Below are 9850 nucleotides of genomic sequence, written 5' to 3'. Positions count from 1 at the left end.
GAGTAGAGCAGAAGAATGACTTCTCGTGTCTTGCTCACAACACACCTGTTAATGCATCCCAGAATCACATCTGCTTTTTTTGCAACAGCATTACACTGTTGACTCATATTTAGCTTGTGGTCCACTATAACCCCTAGATCCCTTTCTGCCATACTCCTTGATAATGCCCATGATAACACCTGCTTCTTTTGAAGCCTACCCTAGTTATTTCCCATTTTGTAGGTGTGCATTTGATTTTTCCCTCTGAAGTGTAGTACTTTCCATTTGTCTTCATTGCATTTTGTCTTGTTGATTTCAGACCAATTCTCCAATTTGTCAAGGTCATTTTTAATTCTAATCCTCTCCTCCAAAGTGCTTTCAACCCCTTGCAGCTCAGTTTCTTCTACACATTTTTATAAGCATGCTTTCCACTTCATTATGCAGGTCATTTATAAAAATATTGAATAGTATCAGAACTGGGACTGATACTACGTTGTGAGACCCCACTGTATGTGCATTCCCAATTGGACAGCAATCCATTGCGAACTACTCTTTGAGTACAGTCTTTCAACCAGTTGTGCACCCACCTTATAGGAATTTCATCTAGATCACAGTTCCCTGGGTTGGTTATAAGAATGCCATGTGACATTGTGTCAGAAGCCTTACTAAAAATCAAGATATATAATTCTAAATGTCTTCTCCCCATCCACGAAGTCTATAACCCTGACAGAGAAGAAAATTAAGTTGTTTTGGCATGATTTGTTCTTGACAAATCCATGCTGGCTATTCCTCATAGCCCTATTATCCTCTAGGTCAGTAGTAGGCAACCTGCGGCCCACCGCTTCCCGCAGCTCCCATTGGCCAGGAACAGCAAACCACAGCCACTGGGAGCTGCGGGCAGCTGTGCCTGTGGACAGTCATTGTAAACATTGTCTTGTGGCCTGTCAGTGCATTACCCTGATGGGCTGCGTGCAGCCCATGGGCCACAGGTTGCCTACCACTGCTTACAAATTGATTATTTAATAATTTGTTCTAGTATCTTTCCAAGTATCAAAGTTAGGCTGACTGGTTTATAGCTCCCTGGGGCCTCTTTGTTCCTCATTTTAAAGATAGGTACTTTGTTTGCCCTTCTCTGAGTCTTCTGAGGCCTCACCCATCCTCCAGAAGTTCTCAAAGATAATGCTAACAGTTCTGAGATAGCTTCAGTTGGTTCCTTAAGTACACTAGGATGAATTGCATCATACCATAATGACTTGAATACATCTAACATATCTAAATATTGTTTAACCTGTGGTATCCAGGGAAACAAACAACCCAGACAAGACTTTAACAATCTAACTCCCTGATGGCCTCAGAGGTAACCCCAAATATGCCAGTGTGTTTTGAGTTCTCAGAGCCACCAGATTCCACCTCTGGAAGAAAATCTTGTGTAATCTGGTATTTGCCTATATAGCTTTCATTCATAAAGACAGAAAAAGATTGGTTCAGTGAAGTGGAACAAAAATCTAGCCTAATGTATTGGTTTATTCTGTACACAAATGAGGCACAGATAGGTTAAGTGACTTGGTGAAGGCCACATGGGAAGCAGGTAGCAGTCTTGCCTCCTCAGAAGTCTTCCAACCAAAGAATCGCTTTGGGATAGGTTGTGACTTGGACTGTACATCCAAGAAGGGTAATACGAATGCACCTGTGAATAAGTTTCCCAGAGCAAAAAGAAAGGGAAGATTGGGGAGTGAATGGAACCTTGGGTTGAAAATTATATGTTTTGAAACCAGAGATATTGCCAAAAAATCCATGGAAAATCAGAAATTTGAACCATTGCAAAAGAATAACAGACTGAAAACTTATTTGAATTATCCCAAGATTTTGATAGGGGTTTTTTTTTATCAGCCGTAACAGCCAACTAGGCAGACAAAAATCAGTTTTCCCCCAGCTGAGTTCAAGTGCCGTAGCAACAAAATTGTCTATTCTCATTTTGTTTTCCTGTTTGCACTGTAAATAGCCAAGAATGCTTTTAGGAATTCTAAAATAATTATATTAATCAATAACAATATCCTCACATAGAACTGTTGCTGTACCAGGACTGGGTAGCCATCATTAAAAATGCTAATGAATATTCAAAGGAAACTTTTTTCCAGCATTAGCTCATCTCATAATTGGATCCATAGTTGAAATTAGATAGATAGATAGATAGATAGATCTTTATTTGCATTACTGCATTTTCATTGGTAACATGCTCTGGGGGGATGTGGAACTGGGGAGCAATTGTATGTCATGGTCAGAGCAGGGGATCAGGAGTCAGTAACTCTGGGCTACCCTCTCAGCTGTGCCACTGACATGCTGTGTGTATTTGGGCAAGTCACTCCATCTGTCTGTGCCTTGCTTTCCTCATCTGTAAAATGGGTATATTGCAATACTGACCTACAGTACCTCACAAGGATATTTATTAAGAGGTGCCTGCAAGACAACCAAACATCTGATGAAAGGTCATCTATAATTGCAAAAGTACTGTTATGTAGCACAGTGCAGCCAAAATTGCATCATGATTTAGATGCTTACTACAAATCAGAATGAAAAGCTAAAATACATTTGCCATCAAAGTGCTATCTTTGCATAGTACAGTATATCTCTAGTCATTTTCATTTTATCCTGTGTAACACAGATTTTTGAACATAAGAGAAATGTACTGTAGACACTGAGCTCCAAAGTAATCTGAAACTAGATATCAGTGTTCATCTAATTGTTAAGAAAACTATTTGTTACCTGTTGGTGTGAAAATCATGTTTACTGCTTATATTGCCTCCGGCAAAACACACAGATTCAGCGTTAATTTTCTTTCATAAATAATGCATTGCAAAATCTGCACCACACAGTACTTTCAGCCCAGGATTGAGTGTCTAGGGTACTAATGCCATCTACTAGGTGGTACTTACTTTCTAAAGCCTTAGTGTTTCAGTATTTCATATGCAAATAGTGGCCCCACAGCCAGGCTAAATACCCTTTTGTATACGCCTCTGAATTCTATCCGATAATGGTGTTCAGTATGTCCAATCTTTTTTCCCCTCAGGGATGCATAGCGGGAAGCTATTCTTATTTGTTTTCAGAAAGTATCACTTCTGCTAACTGTATGATACTTAAGGTGACACAACCTCTCAGCAGTGGACTAATACAGGCAAAGGAACTGGAATAAAATAATTACACCATAAAAGAAGGAAAAGAAAACAAATGTTCTGGAGGTTAAATATATAGGGCTATATTACATTTAAAAAAAAGAGTGGCTCAGTAAATCATGATCTATAAAACATTAAGTGCAATTCAGATTTGGATTTCCTATTAAATTCCCTGCAGTGTTTAGCATGGGCTCAGATTCAGTAAAGCATGCAAGGTTAATTTTAGGGATGTAAGTAGTTCCACTGACTTCAATGGGACTCCTCACATGCAGAAAGTAAGGCATGAAATCACTTCAAGCGCTATGAAGAAGCCTTACATAGCAGGGAAGAACAGTTCCCTGTACTGCTGGAATCACTGGGTGAAATTCAATGGCCTGTATGATGCAGGGAGGTCAGTCAACATGGATTCACCAAGGGAAAGTCATGCCTGACTAACCTGATTGCCTTCTATGATGAGATAACTGGATCTGTGGATATGTGAAAAGCAATGGATGTGATATATCTTGTCTTTAGCAAAGCTATTCTTGACAGCAAGTTAAAAAAGCATGGATTGGATGAATGGACTATAAGGTGGATGTCGCAGCCCTAGGCCTCTATTCTAACATGATGTCTGTATGGCCAATTGTCGATCATCTAAAGGTCACACTGGTACTGTGTGCAGCACTGTAGTGCGGTGTGCAACATTAGAGTGCTGTGTGCAGTTTCCCGCTCTTTTGCCTGGTCACCTAGGGGTCAGGCTAGTGTCATGTGAAGTTTCCTGCTTTTCTGCCTGGTAACCCAGGGATCAGGTTAGTGCTGTGTGCATAACACCAGCGTGCCTTGTGCAAAGGGGCCCAATCTGACCAGTCGTAGTTCAGTTCAAAAGGTCGGATTAGGGTTGTGTGGAAAACCATGCTAGTGTGCTGGGTGCAGCTTCTAGTAGCTTCTAGTGTGCCGTGTGCAAATTCCATTCACGTAGGGGGCAACAGCTCGGAACCTGGAGGGCGTGGGAGCTAGGGACCAATCAGATTTTGGCAAGTGTAAAAGAGCCCTTTGAATAAAACCATGCCTCGTGACAGGATCTGCAGGAGTATCCACGTGTTACCTAGAAGGCCTGATCACCCTTCCAGCCAGGGTTTCCTCCGGATATAGCCGGCTCGGGTCGTGTTGTTTATTGTTTTTTCAACGGTATCTTCCACGGATTCGGTATGCTTCTGGTGTCTGTACTGCTGGTCAGCTGCACCTGGAATACGGTAGTTGCTCTCTAATTTTCTGTGCTTTGCCTAGCCTCTTCTCTTTTTCCTCTCTTATTTGGTATAAAACTGTATATATTGTTATCTGACATAAAGTTGTGTATATATGGTATATAAGAATTGAGTCGTTGTAATAACTGCTATTGAAGTTAATTGGTGTATTTGATAGTAATATTTGGTTAGTGTGCACACAGTTCATTTAATTTGGTGTATTTGTTTACTTTTCTAAAGAGCAGTTAATTTTGAAGTATTTGGTTCCTTGTTGATAAATGTAAATAGCTTGCTTCAAGCTGTGTAAAGGTTTCTTGTTCCAATAGTACTGTTAGTTGGTAAAAGTGCTCCTCCCCAGCCCAAGTTGTGATTTTCTCCCTGTTAATAAACAGCCACGTGGTGTTTTGAATTTTCAGTCTGTCTTGTCTTAATTTTCCTCTCTCAATTAAAAGTTCACCGAACCCACATTAGGGAACGGACAGTGGATAGAAAGCTTTGCAGGGAACTTGCAGCTGCTTTGCAGGCAACTCTCAGCATTACATAAAATTAGACCCTAACATTGCACTTGATGCCACTTGAGAGGTTGAATCAAATCACTGTAGACATTCAAGGCCCAATACCAAGCAAGTCACTTTCTTGGAAGCTTACAGGAAATGACAGAAGGTATCACTAGTTCAGTTACTGATATTTGGAGTAGTTCTTTGAAGAGAGACAAACATAACCTAGGCCTTGGCCACACTGGCGCTTTACAGCGCTGCAACTTTCTCGCTCAGGGGTGTGAAAAAACACCGCCCTGAGCGCAGCAAGTTACAGCGCTGCAAAGAGCCAGTGTAAACCCTGCCCCAGCACTGGGAGCGCAGCTCCCAGCACTGTAAGCTAATCTCCTCAGGGAGGTGGAGTACCTGCAGCGCTGGGAGAGCTCTCTCCCAGCGCTGGCGCTGCGACCACACTCGCACTTCAAAGTGCTGCCGCGGGAGCGCTCCCACAGCAGCACTGTACGGCTGCAAGTGTAGCCATACCCCGAGTCATTATAAGAACAGACCAGATGCTGAAAACGCCGATTGACTAATACATCCAGTCTGAGATACAGGAGAAATCCTGATATCACAAAACACTGAGAAAAATATGAGCTGGTCACAGCTATTCAGCCTGGTTTCATAAAGGGTAAATCTCTTCTGACAAGCCCTGCTGGACTGTTCGAGGAGATGACAGAAAGTGCAAACAAGGGAAATGCGGTGGAGGTAATCTAATTTGATTAGAAAGAGGCATTTGATACAGTGTTGCACAGTAGGCGAACAAAGTTAGAAAATACAACATGGAAGGTGATTATTCTTGAGTGACTAAGGCATGGCTGTGAAACAGTGGGTGTATTTCAATAACACAGGGCTAAGGACCTGGGAGGAAGAAAGTGGCAAGCAAAGTACTACCGGAGTCAGTACTGGAGCTATGTCACTATGGGTCTGTCTAAAAACCCACAGCATTGAGTATCAGAGCCAGGGTCAATTGACTCAGGCTCTTGGGGCTCAGGACTAAAAATAACAGAGTAGACATTCCAGTTCAGGCTGGAGCCCAGACTCCAAGATCCTCCCCCTCACCAGGTTTCAGAGCCTGGCCTCCAGCCTAAGAGAGAATGTCTACACTGGTATTTTAGCCCCACAGCCCAAGCCCCATGAGCCTGAGTCAACTGACCCAGGCTCTGACACTGAGCACCATGGGTTTTTCTTGGTAGTGTAGACATACTCTAAAGGCTTAAGCCTGCTTCTAATGTCAACAGCCAAATGACCATTTATTTCAATGGAGCTGTAAATGTGACTCACCTGTCAGTGTGCTCCTTCGCAGTTGGGCAGAGGAGGCTCTCCCACTTTAGCACCCTCTGCTGACACCTGGTCCTGCCCTGCAGTGGGTCTTCTTGTGACTCAGCCCTCCAGCCAAACACATATCGTCCCATCCCTTCTGGGGCAAACCAATAGTCCAATGATTGAATAGTCCATTGATGTCCCTGGGGCTTCAGTCCAAGCCTGGACTGACTAATTCTTACCCTGGTGTCAGGGGGCTTTCAATAGTCCTTACCCCTTGTCTGAGGCAGTTGCGGAATTCTGCTCCACCTTCTTCAATGGTATGGTAATGGAACCCAGGCCTTCTCTCTCCGCTGAGTTCTGGGCCAGGGACCCTTTGATAAACATTAAGGCCTAACTACACAGACTCTCTTGGCTATGTCCCTCAACCACGTCCTATCTTGCCCTGTCTGGGCCCTGTGCCTCAGCCTCTTCTGAAACTCACAGTGTGTCAGCTCCGCCTTCTCCAAGCCTCTTCCACAGGCTCACAGCAGAGCTTCTTGGCACATTCTGCCACTCAGCTGGTTCTGCTGCAGGACAGTTTTCTCCACTCCCCTGGCAAGGCAGTGTTCCTGCTCCCTGTAGGTCCCTCAATCAGTACAGAGAATCCCAGGTGGGCTCACTTCCTCCTGTTTTCCTTTCCAACTGCCTTGGGCTCCCCTTTGCAGGCCTATCTTTCCTCATGCAGGAGCTGTTTGTCAGCAGCCCAACTCAGCTCTCTGACTCCAGCCAGCTTCTCTCACTGAATGAGAGCCAGAGATCTGCTCTCCTTCCTGGTCAGCCCCCACCAGAGCTGGGTTCAGCCCTTTTAACTCTTCCCTCCAGGCTTGGCAGGTGCAGACAGGCAAGGCTGAGTAAGCCACAGGCTCCTATTGACCCCTTCATTGACCCTACAGGCTCTCATTAACCCTTTCTGAGCCAGTATGGGGTCGGCACAGCCCACCACGGTGGGGCAAGAGCAAATCTTCAGAGTGAAATATAGTTTAATACAATATTGAAGTCTGTAAATTCCAGAATGGTTGGACCAGCAAACAACTTTGAAGAACTTATTCACAGAAACTTACAGAAGATGGACAAATATATTGCGTTTCAACTTGCCTAAACCCATGGGTTTGAAGGGTATCATACTTTTTCAGAGAGAAGAATATATGCTAAGGAGTCATGCAGAGAATATGAGAATGGGAATGGATAATACATAATACCATGAAACTGTCAATACAATTTATGGTTACATTGTGTGCAAGAGGAAACAAGTTCAGAGGAAATCATTCTAAGTACTTTAGGAACCGCTTCTAGAGACTTGTGCCTACTTTAGAGTACCTTATTAAGAAAATCACCTTGGAGACAAAAAAAAAGATCCAGAGGAAAATTATGAGTGTTTGTTTTTTCAAAAAAGGGGGAATAGGTAATTTACAGCATGAAAGAGACTGGAAAAACTAGGAGTGGACTATGAACAAAGTGGGGCATGAATGAAGCTGTCAGGATGTTAAAGGGAAAAATGACGGTCAACTAGATAACATCTTCTGATGTCATGATAAGATCTAAGACACAGACTAAACAATAAACAAACATCCAGTGAGATGTTTCAAAATTTCAAAATTGTGGGACAATGTTTCTCTCTGTGTTTGTTTTTTACTTTCTCCTGTTCAGGGAAGTAGGATGTTGTGTGGGGGGAGGTTAAAAACTTAAGAATTGAGGGAAGGTAACACTTTCTCTCACTTTCTCATTCTAAGTGAGATGAGTAACACTGATTTTTTTTCCCCAGCTGGAAAACAGTGAAAATTGTAAGGAAGCAAGGTGGAGGAAAGGATGGGGAGAATATACTTTTCACGCTTTCTTACCATTTTTCAACTCATGCCTGTTGGAAATCAGAAGCAAAGTGAGGAAACGCAGGTTTTGCTATACCCTCATTTTTTTCAGATTTTCTCCAGGAAAACTTTTTTATAGATCTGGTCGGAACATTTTTGACTAAATGTATTTTTGTGGAAATATGCAGTTTTGTCAAAGCTGAAATGTATTGATTTTGATGAAGTTTTCTGAGGCCCAAATTTCTGAGTTCTAATGTGTAATGAAAACAAATTTCAAGACATCACAACCTGTTGTGAAATGAAACTGTCTTTCTCCAGCCAGCTCCAGTTAATTCCTTCTGAAACAAAATTCAAATGGGAATTTCCCACGGAGAAAAACTACCATTTTCCAGCCAAATGTATGTAATACAAGGAAAAAAATAATAACAGTTCCTTATGCTTGAATATCTCACTTTAGTTAGAATAAGAAATATCTGTATCATCCCAGATACAGCCACATGACAACTTTTAGGAAATATTTCCTTTCTAATTTTGATCACTGAGTACCCAAATGCAAATTAAGAGCCATGTTCTGCCTTTGATTCATTTGCAGGTCTCTTGCTAACACTGATTGGCGTTCTGGGCATGGAACTCTGGCAGAAGGTGGGCCAGAAATTAAACTAACTGTGAGCCCATGGTGCTAGCTGGAAGCACAATAATTAGACAATCGTTTGGAGCTCCTGTGGCACAGAGGCCCATAGAGCTAGGCTCTGTTCTTGGTGGGGTAATTCTTCAGAAAATCAGCTGGTCTGAAAAAGTCATTTTATTTCAAATTACCATTTATTGCATGTGCCTTCAACATGAGCAGGGATTTGGACAGTCATGAAATGTGGAGAAAAAACTCTGTATTTTCTTCCTTAAGGAACTAGAACAGTACAGGTGAACTAGAGTCCTCCTTTGCAGACAAGGAAGGAGAGTCTGGGATTTAAGGAGATTTTCAAAAGTGTCTCAGGTATTTAGAAGCACAAATCCCATTGGAAGTCAGAGCAGAGCTAGTGCTGGTACATCTATGCAAGCTGGGAATTGCATATCTCAGCTCAAATGTGGACGCACCTATCAAGAAGCAGTGTCAGTCTGGACCTAGGACATTAAGAGCTATCTGGTTTCACAAGCCTATAAAGCACCATGCACACTTATTTGATTGTAGGAATTAGTAATACTAACTTCTGAATTCACTAGCACAGAGTACTGCTTCTTTGGCCTGGACTACACCAAAAACTTAGGTTGAACTGGCTACATCACTCAGGGCTGTGAAAAATTTCAAGTGCTGTGCAACATAGTTAGGCCAACCTCACCCCCACCATCAATGCAGCTACCTCAGTGGAATAATTCTTTCATCAACAGTGATGGAAAAACTCCTTCTGTCACCGTACTAAGAGTCTAGCTGTGGCACAGGAAGTGGGAATCAAAAGGCCTTCAATGTACAACATCCTACTCCTGGATCTACTGCAGAATTGCTGGGTGACTTCGGTCAAGTCACTTGGCCTCTTCAGTTTCCTCCTCAGTTTAAAATAAAGTAGGGAATACTAATGCTTCTTTACTTCACAGAACTGCCATGAGACACAATTCATTAATATTTGTGAGGTGTTCCGATACTATAGTGATAAATGGATGCCTTCAATCTTTTTTTTTTTTTGTATGTGTATGTGTGGTCATTGGTCCATTTGGGAATCTTGCTGCTTTAAACATCCCTAACAGTCAGGCTCTCAGCAAAGCCAGGAGGTCAGGGGTGTACTTCTTTGCCACAATGATTTGGGCCTGTCAGCCAGCAAGGGAGAGTCTACTTCCATCCTGCC

Source organism: Chelonoidis abingdonii, chromosome 1, assembly GCF_003597395.2.
Source record: "Chelonoidis abingdonii isolate Lonesome George chromosome 1, CheloAbing_2.0, whole genome shotgun sequence".
Taxonomy (NCBI): Eukaryota; Metazoa; Chordata; order Testudines; family Testudinidae; genus Chelonoidis; species Chelonoidis abingdonii.
Note: the sequence above shows the minus strand (reverse complement) of the source record.